The 20,361-nt window shown below is 44.9% G+C and overlaps 1 protein-coding gene and 1 long non-coding RNA gene across 4 annotated transcripts in view; one reads left to right on the forward strand and one right to left on the reverse strand.

The window, feature by feature from the left end:
* The window catches only part of Grin2b (glutamate ionotropic receptor NMDA type subunit 2B), a 446,827-nt gene extending 434,913 nt beyond the window's left edge, over nucleotides 1-11,914 (reverse strand). The window contains exons 1-3 of one of the 3 annotated variants that reach the window (XM_036180998.1): nucleotides 11,811-11,914; nucleotides 11,347-11,421; nucleotides 9,937-10,376 (exon numbers count right to left, since the gene is read on the reverse strand). The gene's annotated coding sequence lies outside the window, so the exon portion shown is untranslated. Of the gene's footprint in view, nucleotides 1-9,936; nucleotides 10,377-11,346; nucleotides 11,647-11,810 lie in introns of those variants that run through there. The other 2 variants (XM_036180997.1, XM_036180996.1) reach the window with 2 other exon arrangements.
* LOC118579598 lies at nucleotides 11,204-18,696 on the forward strand. The gene is made up of 3 exons (XR_004944481.1): nucleotides 11,204-11,256; nucleotides 11,489-11,593; nucleotides 17,763-18,696. It is a non-coding gene; the product is annotated as an uncharacterized LOC118579598 (long non-coding RNA).
* The last annotated feature ends 1,665 nt before the right edge of the window (nucleotides 18,697-20,361 follow it).

The raw sequence follows: 20,361 nt of genomic DNA on the forward strand, positions 1-20,361 counted from the left end.
TTGAATATGCCCTGTGAGATGGAGGGAGGATTTAAAGACCACCATTAAAGAGAGCTGTCATGTCTGTTGAATGTGTGTGGACAACATCCCAGTGAAGCGGGTTGCTGGGGGTGTTTTATTCCTTCAGCCTAAGCTGTATCTAAGCATAATTTTGTCCAGTCAGCTTCAGCCGATCCCCCCACACACAAAGCAGCTTAAACAGCAAAGAAACAACACATAACAGGTGTTGGCATGGCATCTTAATCATCCATGCCATTTTTACCAACATTTTCCAAGTGCTGGCAATGTACAAATAACCCTGTCCTGAGTACTGAGGACACAAAGTGACATTAAGCATCCCTTGTCATCATGGGGGAGGGGGGGCAGGATGACAAACTCAGAAACAAAACTAATTTCACTTCTCCATGTCAGCTCTAAGCGTTCCTTTCTTTAAACATCCGAAAGGTCCACACAATCCAAAGGATCTCACAAACGTGTGCTTGCATTGCCCAGGGTGGAGTCTTTCTGAATCCCATCTTGAAAAAAGCCAGGATCTAGACTGGAGCAAAATCTTCAAAGGACTGACATTTTCTCCATTCCCCAGGAAGCTCAAACAATCCTGGGGTCTGCAATAAGGTGGCAAGAGCCATAAACCATGAGCCATCCACTTTGGCCCTGCAGAACTCACAGAAAGGAGACCTGAACCACATGGTAGCCAGTTTCAGGGTCAGGGCCGCAATGTCTTCAAGTTCAGAATGTTCTGCCTATAAAAGACCACCCAGCAGGTATTTTGAAATTCAGACTCTGACTGTTTTCCCCCAAACATTTAGAGCCCACTCAAAACCACTAGCATCCCAATCTTTCTTCTCTCATCCCCAATGGCTATTAGCAGATGTCCAAAAGAGAACAATGGTTTGTCTTTGAAAAGAAAACAGACCCATAAATCTGGATTCTGCTCTTGCCACTGTACATTTAGGTTCACATTTATTTTAAAACAGGCAAGGGAGGAAGCCAAAAAGGAAGGATGCGAGAAAACTATTAGCCCAGCCAGCTTAATAATCGGTGATTAAAGTTACAGCCAGAGAAGAGCGACATCTTAATGCCTCCTACCCTCTGCCTTCCATCCGTGCCTTTAATATCCCACTTCAGGCACAGGGAGGGAGGGCAACAGGGCCTAGTGAATTCCAACTGCTCCGGAATAATTGCACCATTCAGCGCCCTCACCAGTCAATCAGGGGCTGCTTATCCAGCCCCACTTATTAATAGTTTTCCTGCATTTACAGTGGTACAAAGGAGTAAAATGAGGCTTTCTCTCTGAAACAAGAAATGGGGCATCCTCAATACCACCTAAGTGGAGCAGAGGGTGCTGGCAGAAGCTGAGGCTGCTCGCCCTACTTCACAGCCACCCCTGTCCCAGGGTGTCAGGGAAAGCATTTGCCTTGTGTTTCCTAACTTGAAATACCAGGCCTTGTGTCAGTGTTGGGAGAGCTCAGTCATGGAGTCAGTGGAGCACTGAGCTCAATTCAACCAGGGTTTCACCCTCTGTGTGCATTCGAGACATTAAATCGCTTCAGATCCCAGGCTCGGGGACTCTCTCCCAGTCACAAAACAGGGTCTCACCATACAATCAAATGCTAGATTGGGTCATGATGAGGGATAATGCTTGCCTTGTCAGTCATCAAATATGGCCTCTCACATAGCCCAGTCATAGTGCACACCTGTAATCCAGCACCTAGGAGGCAGGCATATCACAAGTTTGAGGCCAGCCTAGGCTACACAATGCGTTTGAGACCATCCTGGGCTACACAGTGAGACTTCATATAAAATAAAATAAAATGGCAACACATTGGACTCCCCTATGAGACTTTTAAAAATGGCCACTGCTTGAATTTCTTCCTGAGATGTGTGTGTGTGTGTGTGTGTGTGTGTGTGTGTGTGTGTGTGTGCGCGCGCGCGCGCACATATGGAGGTGAGAGGACAATTCCAGATATCATTCCTCATACATGGTTCATCCTGTTTTTCAAGGCAGGATCGTTCAATGGCTTTGACCAAGCAGGCTAGGCTGGCTGGCCAGTGAGCCCCAGGACTCTTGTCTGTGTCTCCCCAAGGCTGGGATGACAAGCACATGTTGCCACATCCAGCTTTGTCTCTAATTACTTGCGTTCTGGCCCAGGTTCTCACGCTTTAGTGGCTGAGCCATCTCCCCAGCCCCTTCCTGAGAGTTTTGACTTGATTCCTTTTTAGTTGCATAGCTTTAAAAACTTGTTTTCATTTAAGCTCTGCTGCTGCTGAGCCAAGGTTAAGGAGAGCTGCATTCCACCATCACCTCTGTGCCTGAGTAAGAAGACTAAAGGCCAAAGTCAAAGCTTTGCACACAGTCAAGAAGCAAAGAGCATTGCAGACACTACTGTAAGCTTCTAACCCCCAAGACCACCCCTTCCGGCACCTCCTGGATAATGGAAACTAAACCTCACAAATATTCCTGACTTACAGAGGAGCCCTGAGTTCTGAAGATGTGTGCTGCAGTGAGTGCCCATCACTGGCTAACTCAAGGGATACCCATTCCAAGGTGACTGGTGGAGGAGAACTGCCCAGGCCGTGAAGCACACAAATAAGCTTCAGCGGGCAGACCCATGGCTTTTCCTCCTGTTGCTAGCCTTGGGACCACTTTCGTGTTTTAAGATAGTGATTGGTTGTGGGGGAGGCAGCTAAAGCAAACTCAGGGGTGACTGTCAGGATTGTGTGTTTCACCCCCCAAAAGCATGTATGCACACAAACAAACACAAGTCATATGCACCGCTGTATATGAATTTCATCATTCAGTGTATTTCACATTTGATGCGTTTGGTGATTTGGGCCACCATCCAGAGTAGGTAAGTCATGGAAGGAGCAGCAAATGCACATTAGTATGTGGAGTAGGGGTTGGGGAGGGACGAGGATGTGTTCTGATCTCTAAGCCAGCTTCGGTAGTGTGAGCAGACCATAGCATCAGAAAGTGGGAAGCTTACTTTAGAAAGTCTGGTTGCTTTCACAGAGGAGAATGAGATGTGGGAGGAAGGATTAAACGTGCCATGTAAACCATAGGAATAGTCCTCACTATTTTGTTAACAATATAATGCTTTTAAACAACATTATTTCACTAAGTCCCACACAACTCTAAAGAAACAAGACCTAATTTCTGAAGATAATACAGCCAGTTAAAGTCACAAGCAAGTCTACATCAAGACAAATGAGAACTTGAAACTTGATGTTTCTTCCTGGAAAAAAAAAAAATGGATTATGAATTTGCAACCCTGGTGAGCCGGTGACCAGAGACCTGGAAGACAACTGGGGGACAGGGCCAGAGTGAAGGAATCACACACACACACACACACACACACACACACACACACACACACACACACACTGTCCTCATCACTCTGTCCTTGTCGATCCCCTCTCCCTTAAACACCCATTCCCAAGAAAGAACAGGGTCCATCACTTCTCTCTCCTCCCAGGTCTGTCACTTACAGGCTCAGTCTAGACTCCACTCTACCCTGCCCAGGAAAAGAGTGGCTTCCTAGCTCTGCTTCTATTGCTCTGTCCCTCCAGTCACCTCAGAACACACACCCTTCAGTCAGGCCACTTATTCTCCCCTACACCTTCATTCCCACAGTATTCTTTACATGCCGTGGACCCTCTAAAGGTCTCCAAGCTGAAAGCTAGTCCTGGTGGCAACTACCTGTTAATCTTAGCCACTCAGGAGGTTAAAGGGGAAAGGTCATGAGTTCATTTAATGGGTGGGGGAGACAGGGGATTATGTCAGTGCTAAAGTGCTTACCTAGCATACACAAGATCCTAGGTTCAATCCCCAATACTGCAAATATAAAATTAAAAATCCCCAGACCAAGCTTAATAACAAGCTTCTCCTAATAAAATGAATATACTTCACCAAGTATAGAGATATGGTAAGAGTTTTCAAAGGTAGAAGAATGGGGAACACAAACAGATGAAAAATAATTTAAGGAACAATCCATTCAAATTCATCTTCCTTTAAGCACCCAGGCTACAGCTTAACCAATGGGTGGCCAGATGTCTCCCATCGTTCCTACACCCAGGCATCGAACAAACTAAAATTTTCTACAGTATCAGGCCACTCCAATAAGGCAACTAAAATGTGTTGTGAGGTGCCTGGGAATAATGGGCTCCTCTGTTCTTACTGCCCTTCTGTGCTGGTACAGAAAGCAGCTAGTGGATGAATGGTGTAGCACTCTACCTCACTACTCGAGAAACGCATGGGGCCGGGCTGGTCCTTCATTCCAAGTAGTCTGGCCTGGGCTGGGATCCAACTCTCTCCTTGGACACAAATCAGCTAACAGCTGTCCCTTTCTTTGTAATGGCCATCAATAAAGTTAGTTGCAATCCAGTGGTCTAAAATGAAAACTACATCATTTGCTCATTCTAGAGGCAAGTCTAACAAATTGGGTGAGGATTCATTAACTGTAGACTCACCAAAGCAGAAATTAGAAAGCCTCAGCCCCTCTCTGCCTTGGTCACTTGTGATCAGAGATTCATAGCTGGAGAAGCAGCACACTCCTGTGTTGGTCTTCAGGGATGCAAGACAAGGAGGATGAATATCTACACCATGCATCCTCCTCAAACGACCTTTCCTTCCTCGCCTCCAAAACTCCTGTTTATCCTTCAAGGAAGAATTCAACTATCAACCCCTCCATGAATCCCTCTGTACCTCACCACATCCCACTCTTGCCTTTAAAGGTCTTAAGCAATTGATGGTTTCCTTGTGCTGTGTGTCCTTCTAGACCTCCAGGATATAGGTTATCTGCTATGGGAGTATGCAGAGACAATTCTTTTTCATAGCTTGATTAGTATTACCAAGTATTTATTGAATAACTGAATAAGAACAAAAATCATAAAGATAAATTAAATTAAAAGTCAACAGCAATGTGAGTGAGAAGAGACAAATGGGTGTTAATAAAAAAATTAAGAAGCGGAAGAAAATGAGAAGAAAGCATTATCAGAAAGCATACATGATGAAAGACAAAACAAAAAGGTATAAATGGGTAGAAGAATTATAAAGAAAAAGGGATAAGAAATAGGTAAAATTAAACATATAGTTGTTTTCTTACTAATTAAAAAAGATGCTGTACAGCAACAAAATGGATATAGAGAAATTCAATATTAACTATGATGGCGTTGAGCTGTACAAATGGTGTGGACCTGAGCCTGTCACACAAGAACTCTATAGACTCAGAATATCAGGTCTCTCCCACAGACCTATCAAATCAGAATGTGCATTTTAATAGCATCCCCACCCTGTGACTTGTGTATGCAATAAAGTTTGAGAGGTAATGATGTAGATATCTGAAATCACAGACAATCACCACCTCTCACTGCAATCGATGGTGTATTGCAGGAAGCCTCGGCAAAGGAACTCCGTAACCTTGGGACAATCATGTCCCCAGATCCTAAAATCCCATAGATTCTTTGTCTATGAAATAAGAGAGACAGAGTAGGTGACTACTAAGCCTCAAGTTCTTGATTACATCTCATAGCATACCCTCACCCCATTTTATACCACCAAACAAAAAATAACAAATAGTGTCATTGACTGATAGTGTGCGTCCTCTCCTTTTCCTAGTGTTTTCTAGGTATTTGTCACATGCTTGTCTCTGCAATGAGTACCAATGATTCCAAGATGAATACACATCTCCCCCCTGCCCCTGAGTAGCTGGTGAACTTCTCAGAAAAAGAACGAGGGCACATAAATAAGAGAAGGAAAAGGTGCCTTCAGAACCTAAAATTCAGGTTAGTAAGACACAGAAAGAGCAAACAATCACGGTGTTTGGGGCAGCTATGGAAATTGCTACAAGGAGATAACATGAACATTAGGTTTCTTCCCTGACAACCTCAGCTGACAGGACCAGGAAGTGACAATATGGAAATAAGATACTAGAACACAAAGCAAAGAAGAAAGGCCCCTGAAGACACACCTCTCTGGTCTACAAATCGCGAAAAGTCTATCTACCCAGTGGATGGGGGTAACAGTCACAGACAGACAGCTAGCATTGCATCTACTTGCATCTAGACCTTAGAAACCCACCTCCTCTGAGTTCTATGTGCTCCCTCTACTGACGGTACTCTGTTCTTCCCATCATCAGCCTCTTGGAAGATAATGCCAATTCAACCACTAATCTCTCCCTGGAGCTTTCTTCTATGGTTTCGATGAGGAGAGGCACTTTAATAAAGGTAAACAATTCATTACACCAGCAACTCTTGTGATCTATATTTGTTTACAGAGGAACAGTGCTGTAGTACTCAGTTATGGGCAGGGTCACAGAGATTGAAAATGGAGTTCACTGAAAGGAAGTAATTCTCAAGGAGAATGTAAAATGGCAAGGAGAAAGGAGGTCTTAACTTCTGCAGCCTCTACTCTTGACTCCCATCGAGACACCAGAGATGAGCTGGAGGTCATTCCCTATCTTCAGTGTTAGAAAAAGAGGCCCATCATTTGGAACATCTGCTTCCAGCCTACACCATGGTCAGCTCAGCCCTGGATTCCTTCTCTTCTCTGGTTCTAGATGTTAATTTGAGACCATTGTTTCTTCACATCCAACTTCCCCCCCCATGCCCCCCCACCCACCCACCTCCCTGCTTCCTTCTGTGTTTCAAGTCCACAAGCATTAAACAAAATGTTTGCAGTAGCTTGTCAATACTGGTGAAGATGTTACCTTCATTTGATTTTTGGAGAAGAAATTAGAGGGAAGAAATCCCGCCCCTGGATTCATCATAGCCATGCAGGAGATGGCAAAACACTCCAAAGGTGATGATGTGCCTCAGCATCCACTCTTTCCTGCTCCTCCCCATCAAACAGCAGCCATCAGCTAACCTCTGTCCCTGTGTTTCTCTCAAAGGTGGCCATCGCCCATCCCCATACATGGTGGGATGGGGGTGAAGGTCTGAGAAAATAGCCAGAGTTCTAAAGCCATCTTCCCAAACATGAAACAGAAGCAATAAGGTACCTTGCTGTTCACCCTCCCTCCAGAAGAAGTCACTCTTCTGAACCTGTCTATTTAAAAGACAGTACCTGGTATGCAAAGTAGTGACTAAAGGAATTCTCTCTTCCCCTCCTCCTGTGTCATTTTCTCTCCTTACCTATTCTCCCTGCCTACATCCACCCCGACAAAGATCACACACAACCAGTAGCGAAGCAAGAGTCTGCAGATGGGCAGGCTTCCTAGAGTCGGAGCCAACAGGAGAAATAAATTAGACAATTCAGTGGCAGACCCTGCTTCTTCCCCTGCACACCGGCTTCTGCCACACGATTCCTTTCCCGGGCGCATCATACATCATCATACCTGGAACACGGGGATAGAACCACAAGTGGTTCTCCTCACGTTAGGGCCGCATCCTTAACCATGCATTCCTGAGAACTCATTATTTCCTATTAATTTTTCCTTAGTTACCAATCACAGGCTCTTTGATTGCAATACACTTTGTCCTTCCTCCCACCAGTGGTCCCACTAACTTCCCACGTCACCCACGCCACAGGGGTGATGGCAGAAGGCCAGAACAGAGGAAAACCCATTCAGCTCTTCATGATGGGCAGGGAAGAGAGGTCCAGAACAATGGCCCCAGGAAGACCCAGAATGCCACTGAGTCACAGCGTCGTGGGCACTGCTCACAATGATGGGACACACAGCTTCCTCATCAGAGTCCCCAAAATGGCTTTGAGTTCCATATAGCCTCAGGCCACCTGTGGCAGGGCTTCCTTGACCCCTAACAAGTCTTTTCCACTGGATCACTTCTCATTTCTTTCTAACTTTCTCGACCCCTTTGCCTTCTCTTCCTCAATACTCTGCTCTTTTAACCTCTCCTTTGCCTGGTCCCTGGGCCAACTAATGACAGCTTGGAACTTGACTTAATCTTATTAGCATGCATGATGAATGAATTGGCTGAGAACCTGCCCAAAGCCCCCTATTGATCTTATCACCAAGGAACATTCCCAAGTCCCACTCAGTTGCAGAGCACTGTCACAGGCAACCAGGATGCAAAAGAAGCCATGGGCCCTACAGATGCCCACCTCTCTTTGTCCGTCAGTGTGTATGAACTCTCCGCACGTTGAGCTGACATCCTCATCCATCCCTCTGTTGTATTTTGAAGTGAAGTTAAGAGTTCATCCTCCCAACTGAAGGATGAGATGGAGATAGGGAACCAGCTCAGGTATCTCTAAGGTGAGCACACACCAGATAACCTCAGCTATTTGTAGACATGGTGAGAACATGGTTCAAATTGGGATCCCACCCTCTCACTCTCATTACACCATGGTTACAGATTGGTATTTCAGTACTGGAAGCTCAAAGAATGAGGCCTAGGGCAGAGGAACAGTAAATTTGGATGGCATCCTTATCCATCCTTTCTGGACAATAAAGAACTATCGCCCACTGTCATTTGGAGTGACTGCCAAGGACCTTCCATTACCTCCCCTACAACTCTTTAGTATTTTTAGATTGTTTTAAAGGATGATTATTTTTAAGTGACTTTGAGAGGGGTGGTATTTGGAGGACTATTGAATGCTCATGGTTCAGCTCCATGTTTTTGAAAACCTTTTCCCAACCTCATTCATGCCTGAGACTGTCTTTAGAGTTTAGAAGGTATGTGGTCAGTGTAGAAAGGCACTGAGCAGCCAGACCCCCATCTTGGCCCTCAAGCCAGGGATGATTTGATTTTCTCAAGAGTTGTCTTGGCTTGCCTGAGTGGCCAGCAGAAGGGCTGTTAGCTAAGTCGTTTCTCTTGCTATTTCTGTTTTCAAATGCTGCCCAACAGATTGGGCATAGTTCACATATTGTTATATTTTTAGGCATTATATATGCTATATATATTTCACATATATAACAATCTCAAATATTGCTAAAATGGATGAGAGGATAAAAATTAAAAAAATTCTTTTTTTTTTTAGGGTACAAGATGAACACATGCAAGCAGCACATCTCTTTGTTTAACACAAAGACTCACGTGTCGGGTTCTGCACCCCTTCCACATGCACGGCGCTTTAGAACTCTGCAAGATAGCCATTTTGCCAGAGTGTGGAAGTAACAGTTTGCTTGGAGGATGTGTGGGTATAAATAGATGTGTGGACAGAAGGAGAAATTTACAGCTCAAAAATAATAGCTCACAGGGAAAAGATACAATGAAAAGTGGAATATTGACAGAATCCCTTCTTTTCAAGCTTAAGGTTGAAGTCTCCAACCTGCAGAATCCAGGTGCTCTAAGACCAGCCAGTCCTCCTGTACACCTGCCCCTCTGCAATAGGCCTCCTGGGATCCGTGGGCCCAGTGTCAACCCTCTCTTTAGACACCAAGTAGGTTTCAGGGCACTAGCCACAGTAATCCCAACCATTATTTTTATTTACTTATTATTTGTTTATTTATTTATTCATTTATTTTTACAGCGCATAGAAAGGAAAAGACAGGAGACAAGGAGAGAGAAATGGAGACAGCAAGGAAAAAAAAAAACTCAGCTTGGAGAAAAATCTCTAGATGCCCACCAAGATCTAACACTCACTAGCTCTGGGTGAATAAGATGCTGTGTAAGTGGAGAAAGCATACAGGTCCTGGCTGCCTGTGTCTGCATAGACATACACCCCTTACGCCCTCCAACATTTTGAGTGCCTGCATACACCCACCCCCACCACCTTCCCGGAGAAAAAAAAAACAAAAACAAAAAACCTGTTTGATGACAGGGCAAAGAAATAACCCGGAGATTCCCTTCTTTGTCACAGAAACCTTTTCCCCCCAAATAGCATTATTTTGATATCATCCTATTTTTTTCTTCCAGAAAAAAACAAACAAACAAACAAACAAAAAAACACCATCTGGGAGACTGGAAAAGACAGATAAAAATGAGGAATCCCTACCCCAGGTGAGAAAAAAAAAAAGAATAAAATAGAATATGCCCTACCTTGGTTTGTAGAAGCCAAACCTCTAGGCGGACAGATTAAGGGAGAGAGCATGTTGGGAATATCCAGGGTCCTCTTCTCGCTTGCATATCCACATAAGAAAGACGGAGAATAAAGGAACGGAAGAGATTTAAAATCCAATGTAGCGTAAATTTGGTTTGAATCTTGTTTCTTGAAGAGATGCAAATTCAAAGAAAAAATTAATGCAAAAGGGAATCTCAGGGTGTGGAAAGCAGCTCACAATGCAGAATCCAGAGTCATTATTCCATGTGCATGTGAGGTTGGTGGCCCGAATATATACATTTAAGGAGTCTTCTGGCAATTACGTTTTTTTGTTTTTTGTTTTATTTTTGGAGCTTTAGCAGAGCAGTCTCTGTGTGGAGAGGCTGGGGGCCGGCTCCGTCCCTCCGTGGAGCATGGTCATTCCCAAAGCGTCCCCTTCCTAAGGGGAAAAAAGAGGAGGTCAGGGTTTGATTCGAGTATCTCCCGGAGGGTGAGCAAAATGCATGCCGGAAAAATATATATGTATATATCAAGTCGTTATAAGAAAAAGGGGGAGGAAACCCTGCATTTCCCACAGAGTGCACGCGAGAGGAATTGAAAACAGCTGGCACCAATCTATAAATAATTCAGAAAAGGTCTGCCTATACCATTCCTGGGACAGGCATGGATGAGAGGTGGGAAAAGCCAACCTGAATGGAAGAGAGGGAAAGGGGGAAATGGGAAGGAAGGGGGAAGGCAGGGAGAGGAGGATCCACACAGCAGTTCACACTCACACGCGCGCGCGCACACGCACACCATCCCCACTTAACTCGCCAGCGAGTGTGGCCCCCAGCCCCATCTGCAATGCTGCTGACATGTCTGGCTCGCTCTCCTCATCTCCTCCGGCAGCAGAGCCTCCTCCCACCCCGGGCTCGTGCTCAATGGGTTCTGATTGTGCACCGGCCGCACACTGGGCATTTCTTGGAAGGGGCACACTGACACGCGCGCACACACGCCCCCGACGCGCACGCGCCCCCGCGCGCACTCACACTCACCCCCGCGCACACTCACGCCGCCGCCGCGCTGATGTGCAGCGCACCGGGCTGCACCTGCAGCCAGTGGATTGGACTGGAGGGTCGCAGCGCGTGGCTCCTGCCGCGAGCATAGCCGCCCAGCCTCCCCACTAGAAGGGATTAACCCCCTCAGAAAGATCAAAGGCAGCCCTACCCCCTCTCCCCCAATATATCCTTTTGTTTAAAAAAAAAAAAAAAAAAAAAAAGCCCTATCCAAAATATCAAGTGCCCGATGCTACTGGATCGGAAAGCTGTACCCAACACCAGGTTGGTTAATGGTGCCAAGGTTTCGACCCTTTATCTGCCTGATTTCCCCAAACCCCTAAAATTGAGACTCCAAAGCGAGCATTTACGTACCGGCTCTGAGCGCCTCGGCGATGGCAATGTCCGGAGAGGGGTGGCGGGTGTCGAGGGTCTGAGGGGTTCCCTTTCCTGCAAGGCAGGATGGATGGATCAGTCTCCAGGGTTGGGAAGTTCACTACGACTCTTTGCAGAGCAGAAGGAAATGCATTTGGACGCCAGCACCGCTGGATGCCGGGTTCCGAGAGGCAGCCTGACCCGAGGAGCGCTTCTCCATAGAGCCAAGCCCCGAGATTTCCTAGAGGTGAAGGAGCCCAAGGAAGTGGTGCTGGAAAGGGGGTGGGGGAGGACCTTCCTTTCTCAAAAAAAAGGGGGGGTGGAGAGGCAGGAGAGCCCAGATTCCAGTTGGTGATGATGGGAGCCGGGGGAGGGGAAGCGGGCGGGGGCAAGTCAAGCGTTCGGCAGCAGGAGAGGAAAAGCAGAGGAGGAGGGGGAGAGTAAGAAAAATGGGTATTAATCACCGGCGACGCTGGGAGGGCGGGGACATCAAAGGTCTTGGTCTTGATTTGGGTCTCACACCCAGGAACGTGCCACACAGGCGCGCTCTCTCGCGCGCGCGCGAACACACACACAAACACACACACACACACACACACACACACACACACACACACACACCCTACCTCTCACACTCGGGCCCAGGAGGAGAAATCTAAGAGGCAGGGTGTGTGTGCACGCGCGTCCTCCTGCTCTCCACTCCCCACCCCTCCCCATCCCCCAAACCCCCTCCATCACCCCCTCACTCCTACTGCTAAGACTCTTGGCTGAGGCTGCTTCTCACGTCATGAGCTGGGGGAAGTGGGGTAGCAAGGGGGTGGGAAAAGCTTAACCCGAGTCCGTGGCGCCTCCTTCTGGCCGCAGCAAGGAATGGCAGCGATGTAGGGCGGTTTAGGGGTGAGGGTATGAGACAGTGACCCCCTGGACCGCCAAGCAGAGCTGCGCAAAATAGCTCAAAGGCTGCGCCACAGACTGACACTGAAACCCCCCTCCCGGGTGGTTCCATGCAGCAGCCTTTGCTGGGTACCTGCGTTCTGGGCGCTGGGTACAATTTGAAGGCTGAATTCTTGCCTTCAGGGAGCTTATGGTCTGTCTTCAGTGCAAGAAGATGATGGTAAAACAATAGGGAACCAGGTAAATGTGATTAAAGGCTGAATTGTACAGCATTGTGTGTGTGTGTGTGTGTGTGTGTGTGTGTGTGTGTGTGTGTGTGTGTGGTGTGATTTTTCTGGCTGCTAGGGAAGACTTGAGGACTTTGGGGTTCTTTTTTGAAGCATATGAATTGTTTTAAAGATCTTGGGAAAAAAGATGATAGGCAAATGTTCCCATACAAAATTATCTTACAGGACTGACAAACGCAGTTTCTCCAAAAAGGAAAATAGCATCCATCCCTCTCGCTCTTAAGTTGCTGTATGTTTCAGGAGTCCTTGTGACCACTTGTAGTAGTAGTATTTATTTTTCAATATTAACATCCTTGTAGATACATCCTTGTTATCCTCACCCATTGTCTTCAATGGTCCAGAATATTAAGGCGGTGGTGAACTTCTATAGCAGGAAAACACAGGCTTCTCTGTCACAGCCCTGGGAGGGTGTGACCTGAACCCGCAGGAAACACTGTGTGAGGAGCAGCCAGGGACCTCTGGTATGAGGGAGGATGTGCTGGCCACTAGACCTAAGGCTGCTTCTCAACAGCGATGCGCCCCTGCTCCCTGGACTTCGGCAGGCTTGTTCTCGGAATCTCTCTCGTTTTTAAGACACACAAATATCATGTACTCTCCCTGTGACGGTTTTGATTCTCTCCGCAGACAGAGTGAGGTTGGTGGTCCACCCCTTTGGAAAGTTGTAGAACTCTGCGTTTGCTCTGGCGGCCTCTCTCTGTGCACTCTGCCCCGGCTCTTCCAGAAATGGTCATTTCCCTCAGCATGGGATCCACAGCCACTTAAGCACTTATTGAGGGTTGACTGTCAATCTGCTTTTCTACATTTCCTCTTCTTTTACTTTTCACCTCATAGGCCACCTTCCCTTCCCAACCCACTTCCTAAAACGTGTGTCTTGCTCTATTTTACTTTCCTTCTCCTCTTTGCCCAAACCCAACATTTTTCATTTTAGCCTGTCCACTCGTGCTAGTGGAGGGCAAACACCGAACAGGCATACACTCTGCCCCGACGCAGCCCACTCTCTCCTTTGGAAGTCTAATTCAACGTCTTCCTCCTCTGGGCATACTTTTTAGTGATCCAAGCCTGAACTGATTTCTATAACAATTTGAGGGATTTGTGAGTGAGAGGGGGAATTTGCTTAACATCACACTCTGATTCTACCTGCCATGTGTGGAAATGCATAGCACAGTTGACTCCACTGGTTATCACAGTGACTGAGAGATACCTCTTGCATGTATCATCCCAGTATGTAACATATTCATAATATCACATTGGGTGAAGAACTGGCCAGCCAGAAAGAAAAATAATAGCCCCGTAGCTGTTTGTGTTGAGCCATACAGTACCATTGGCAATTCAATCATGACACTCTCAATCACATGAAGTAACCATTACGGACCTATAATAAAAAGGCAATTTCACGAGACTCACCTGAGAATTACATTCCTTGGTATATTTCCTGCCTTCTCAACTAGTTGCTTAATTCCTTTTTTTAAATTAATAGTTCTGAGACTTTCTGACTGTACTTTATAACATTTCCAGCCCTCCCTGTTGCTTGGCTCCCTAACGTGTGTGCTTAGTAATTATTAGGGTTTTTCTGAGGTCACTTTCCTGTGCAGGCTTGTTTTTGTTTGTTTGTTTGCTTGCTTGCTTGCTTGCTTGTTTGTTTTAATGACAGGACTAAGTCATTCTAGAAAGCACAAAGCTTATGGAGTGAAAAGTGCTAGCCCTTATCTAAGGCGTCCAGTCACTGGGCCCAAGGGTTAGCTCCCTCTCATTCTCAGACTTCCTGCCATCCACTTTTGTTTCTTTCCTTTCCTTTTGGATCTGGGTTGAACCCAGGGCCCTGCACTTGCCAAGCAAATGTTCCACCACTAAGCTATACCCCAAGCCGTGTTCCTACTTTTATTTTGAGACAGTCTCACTGAGTCATCCAGGCTGTCCTTGAACTCCACAGGTAACCCAGAAAACCTTGAACTTGCAATCATGCAACCTCAGCCTCCTGAGGAACTGGAATCACACACCTGCACCAACCAGCCAGATTTCTCCCATTCATATTTGGGTTTCTCACTAAAGTCCACAAACGTGTCCAAAGAACTACCTTGGGGACCACCCAGACTCATGAATTTGTAATGCTATTTCTCTGCTTTGCAAGGAAGACATTTGCTTATTTCTATTCAGTCTGCACAGGAAGCAATATTCTAGGAGAAAATGGTGGATTGCACTTTGAAACATTGTTTATTGAGGAAAATCTCTTGCCTCAGGCTGCTCAGGACATAGTTGAAAGTATTCTGCCAGCTGGCTGGACTCAAAGAGAGGGTCCTGGAAATGCTGCAAACATGTGTCCTTAACCCAAATGGGCAGGCGTAAAGCCCATACCTTGCAAGATTATACATACACACACATCCATATAGCTATCTCAATACCTTTCAGATCAAACACTGGTACTAAAGGATGGGCCTGGAGCTTATACAATTTAGAGTGCCTATTTAAAAGAAAGAACTAACATAATGGTGTAAAAGTGAATACTTAAAATGTGGAAATAAATCACAACAGTTTAAAATTCTTTAATATTCATAAATGTTATGAAACAAAAATTTAAATAACAATTCTTGTAAGGGAATAGCCTGACACTTCTGCAGTACTTGCTTTCATGTTTAAAATACATATCTCTGAGCATCTCTTTGTATAATGGTTTAAAGTAACATGTCTATGAAAGTGATCAAATAACAAAAAGATCCGATCTGTTCTTCAGCGCGGCCAGTTGGCAGGCAGCTGTTTTTCACTCTTAAGGTAATTGAGAACAATGGCTTTCTTATTGGTGAGCATGAGATATACTTTTTGGGAGTTGTCAAGTTTGAGAAAAAGCATCAAATTTCATTTTTATATAGTTGTAATGCTATAAGAATTTCAACTTTTTTAATCTAACCTTAAATTATCTTGAACTGAAGACATGTACCGGTTGTTAACACCTTATAAGTCTTACATTATCATTGCCAGTGTCAGTATTTTGTCTCAGATCAGACAGAATTGAAATCTTTTTTCCTAGGTGTCCGTATGAGTCACTCCTCCTCATTAATTAGATTATCAACTAATGCCAGAGTCTGCTCATAATTTCTATTCAAAGTTCTTGTTTCTTCTTAAGGAACTACAGTTTCTATGTGATGGTGACGGAAGAGGGTGGCAGGGCTCCTTGTGTCACGTTAATTTCTGCTGATGTCAGTGTTCGGCTTAAGCTCTTTTGTTTTCAATTCATTTCCATCTGGGTTTTCTCTTGGTTCTTCAATAAGCAAATGCAGCTAATGGAAAGAGGGACTCTTCTGGTATGGCCCAAGCAACAGTCTTGGAGTCCTCACTTGTTTTATTACAATGCCCCACAGTGTCTTTCCAAATCATATTTGAAGTAACACAATCAATCTTTGAATTCTTTCAGTGGACTTCATTCAACTTTCATTTGGATCTCTCTTCCAAGCCTATAAAAATTTTTAGAAATTTAGTGTTGATGATCCCATTTTGAAACTTTCAAGACCCTTTCAAATGGGAAACATTGCAGACAGATTCGTAAACAAAATTCTAATTTGTCGAGTATGTTTAAAACAGGTACTTTGAGGGAGGAAGACACGACTCAGTGATTGGGGTGCTTATATCCTTATACAGAGGACCCGAGTTCTGTCCCCAGTGCACGCGTGTGCGTGCGCGCGCGCACACACACACACACACACACACACACACACACACACACACAAGCTCAAAACCACCCCTAACTCCAGTTCCAGGAAATCCAATGCCTTCTCTGACTTGTATGGGTCCTGCACATACATGATGCATAGCTCCTTAAGACTCACACATACAAACAGTAAATAAATAAGTAAATAAATCTAAAACAGATACTTTGTAAACCAGACATGGCCATTATGGTGAATGCTTATGTTCCCCTGGGAGGGGGAACATAGGCAGATCCCTACAGATCCCTTGGCCAGTCATCTTAGGTTAATTGACAAGCTCCAGGTCCCAATGAGAGAGAGAGAGAGAGAGAGAGAGAGAGAGAGAGAGAGAGAGAGAGAAGGAGAGAGAGAGAGAGACTGTTCAAAACACGAGGTTGATGGTTTCTGAGGAGCTGTAGATATGAAGCTGCTCTCACTCCAATGTCAGTCTACCCCTGCTCCTTAACCTAATAAACAGCAGCCTTCTTGCTTCTGACATAAACACTTGAATGATTTTTTAAAAATCTTTTAAAAAGTAATTCATTAAAGGCTCAGTTGATAGCATGCCTAGGAAGGCCTTGTGCTAAATCCAACACATCTTCCTTTGCTTGCCGTTCTTGGAGAGCACAAAAAACAGCATTCGATTTTAATGGCTCTCCCGAGCATGCTAAGCTGCTGCCTCTCCCATCCTCACTCTTTTCAAAGAATCTCTATTTTGCTCTTCTCATAATGATATTAATTATTCAACACAGACAATCATTTTCGGAAGGATAGTTAAACAGCTCTCACCCCTTTTTGAAGGCTTGCTTGCCCTGCAACCATGAAAACATCACCCCTTTCCCAGTGCCTCCTACGGAGCCTTGCTGTGACACCCTGCTCCTTAACTGTGTCATCTTCTTTGAAAACTTATACAAGAGAGCAGAGTTAGGGAAATAAAGAAGACCAAGAGAGGAGGATAGACTCTAGAGAGGAGGAGATGAAGTGTGATAGGAAGGGTCCAGTGGACCTCAGGAGTGGGGAATTTGCACTGGGCATTCTTCTACAATCAGTCACCTCCTGCAGAAAAAAATGGAAACAACCCCTATTGAGCACAGAGTTGGATTTGCCTTACTGGTTTTGTTTTTGTTTTCATTTTGTTTATTGTTGGCTCCTCCCTTAACATAGCAAAGACACAACACTATATTTAGCCCCAACTAGTTGGGTTTTTTAATTTTTAAAATTATTTCATGTATGTGAGTGTTTTGTCTGTCTGTATGTATGTACACCATGTGTGTGCAGTGCCTGAGGAGGCCAGAAGGGAGTTTACAGACAGTAGTGAGCTGCCATATAGATGCTGGGAATCAAATCCAGCTCTTCTGGAATAGTAGACAGTGCTCTTAACTGCTGAGCCATCTCTCCTGCCGTTTGTTTGTTTGTTTGTAGAAATCCCTTAGAATCTTAATTTTTATCTCTCTAAATGTGTGTGTGTGTGTGTGTGTGTGTGTGTGATCAAAAGTCAAAATCAATCTCACTGTCACAACTACACAGAGAAGGAATTTACTGTCACATTGCTCCTTAGGATATGTCGCCTATTTTTTCTCCATCATCAACAACACGGATGAGAGATGTCATCACTATCTGAAGGCAAATGTGAAACATCTTAGCAGAAGCTGTCAGATAATGATGCAAACAACGAGACAAAATGGAGATGGACTAGACTCCTCAACTCTCCCCTCTGCACTCAAATCCCTTCTCTTATTTCAGGATTTTCTCCCCGAGTGGTATCAATGACATCAATATATTTTTTCCATGTAATGTTTGTCTCCTCCCAAGTGGATCTTCACTCTCAAAGCAGTTGGCATCCTCCCCCAAGGAGATACCATCTCTTTTTCAAACCCTCATTGGTAAGTCAACCCATTTCAAGAGTAGCTTTCATTGATAATGATGTCTGCTCACTTCTGGATGGATATCTTACCGTACGGCACCATTCATCTCAATGGACAGCCAGAACTCATGTAAATCTCTATTAAAGGAAATATAAACAAAGCAGCTGCTGGATCTCCTGCTTGAGTCTGGGGGAGAGAGGGGATATGGGGAGACTGACAGGCCATGAACAAGCATAGAGTGTGAGGAGGACATCACCTGGTGCTCTGGAAGAATTCTGAGGTTTCCATCTGAAATGGTGGAGGGCTACATCCTTAGTCCATGCAAATTAACCCAGACCCAGTGCTGTGAGAGGTAAGTGATGGAAACTCCACACAAGTGACTGACACCACCTCCAGTGGTGTCCAGATGAATAAATGAAGGACTTGTTAGAGGCCTGAAGAAGGAGGTCAGTAAATATTTAAAGAAGGCTTTCCTGAGATGCTGTGGCTGCTGCAGTATGGTGACCCTACTTGAACTTCTCCACAGGATCCCCAGGATTTGGTTCTGATTCTCCCAGGATGGAACGGTCTTCAGAGTCTGATCCCAATGTGGTCCCCCTCTGTCTCACTTGCATTTTTCAATTTTGTTTCTAGGCTGTTTTTTGTTTGTTTGTTTGTTTGTTTGTTTGTTTTAATATTACCAAAATTGTGCGAGTGAAGAGTTTAAAGTAATGGAAACCATTGGGCATCAGTCCCCCTAACCTTCCCATCACCTCCATTTTTATTCTAGAAAGTCTGATTGCAACTCTATCAGAATTTCTGGTAGACTCCCCCACAATGAAACATGACACACTCTGTTACCACCTAACGTCTTAGGTCATTTCTTTATCTACTGACATCTACAAAAAGAGGTGTCTGCTTCCTGTCTCAGACAAAGCCTCCAACGTATTTGATAAGCACATCTCCCCATTCTGATGCCCTCTAATACATGATATCATGATCATAACCAATATGCATGGTCTCCAACTATTTCACAAGCATCCTTTATCGTGTATTTTATTTGGTTATCTTGTCCCTTTAGTCCATTTGCATCTAGAATAGCTCCTCTCTTGTTTACTCTTTGTGTGGCATTAACTTTTGTTTAGTTTTGCTTTGCTTTACTGAGACAGTCTCAATATATAATCCAGACTTGCCTTGAATCTGCAACGCTGCTTCCTGCATCTCCAAAGTGCTGGGATTACAGGCAGATGACAGAACACCTGGAAACGTTGGCATTAGTAACCTTCCTTATTGCTGTCATCAACATGACGAAAAGTAGCTTAAGGAAGGGTTTGTTCTGGTACTCAGGTGGGTGGTACCATCCATCATGGTGGGGAAGTCATGGTGGCAAGAGCGTGAGGTATCCACAATCAGGAAGCAGAGACTGGTGGAAATGGATGCTCAACTGCCTTTCTCCTTTTATTCAGTATAGGACCCCCAGCCCATAAAATAGCGCCACCTACATTTACGATGGGTCTTCTCACCTCAACTAACACAATCTGGAAGCTTCCTCCCAGACATACTGAGAGGTTTGTTTCCATGGTGATTTTAAATGCCACCAAGTTGGCAAGATTAATCATCACAGCCAACATTATAGGATATGGCAGACCTGCTTGATTTCTTTTCCTCACGAATAGATTAAGGATAATATTTTCTGGCAAGATGATATTGCTAACTTCCCTGGTGCATCATTTCAGGTGTCGTACAAAGCTAGTCCCATGACTAATGATGCCAATTTCAATTGGTGATTTGGAGGTGACTGTCAGGTGTCAGCACTATAAAGAATCCTCTTCCTTTCATTAACAAGTCATCTATTGGGTGACAATTTGAGGCCACATGCTATGTTCCTGGCTGCCTGATAGCTTGAGGAAAGAGATGACTGAGATACGTATGAAGCTTCAGACTGTACGTCTGTTGGTAGTCGTATTAGAGCAGCAGTTGTGAGCAATGCTGAGAGTTTTATACATACAAGTGAAAAACCTACAAGCAATGACATTCCAGTGACAACAGACACATCAACCACCTAGATGCTGGTTTCTAAGTAACAGTTCTGGTGAAAAACAAGGGATGCTTGGGGTGTGACAAATTCCAGATCACTAGTAAGCTGAAAACAGATTGCCTTGTTTGACTCAGGGACATTCTCTTAGACCAATAACAATGTGCCAAAGTGACAGAGGAACCCACAGAGACATCTGACCTGAGCTGGTGGAAGCACATGGACTCTAGACCAACAGTTAAGGAACCTGCATGGGACCGACCCCCTTTGCATGTGTG

Source organism: Onychomys torridus, chromosome 3 (assembly GCF_903995425.1).
Source record: "Onychomys torridus chromosome 3, mOncTor1.1, whole genome shotgun sequence".
Taxonomy (NCBI): domain Eukaryota; kingdom Metazoa; phylum Chordata; class Mammalia; order Rodentia; family Cricetidae; genus Onychomys; species Onychomys torridus.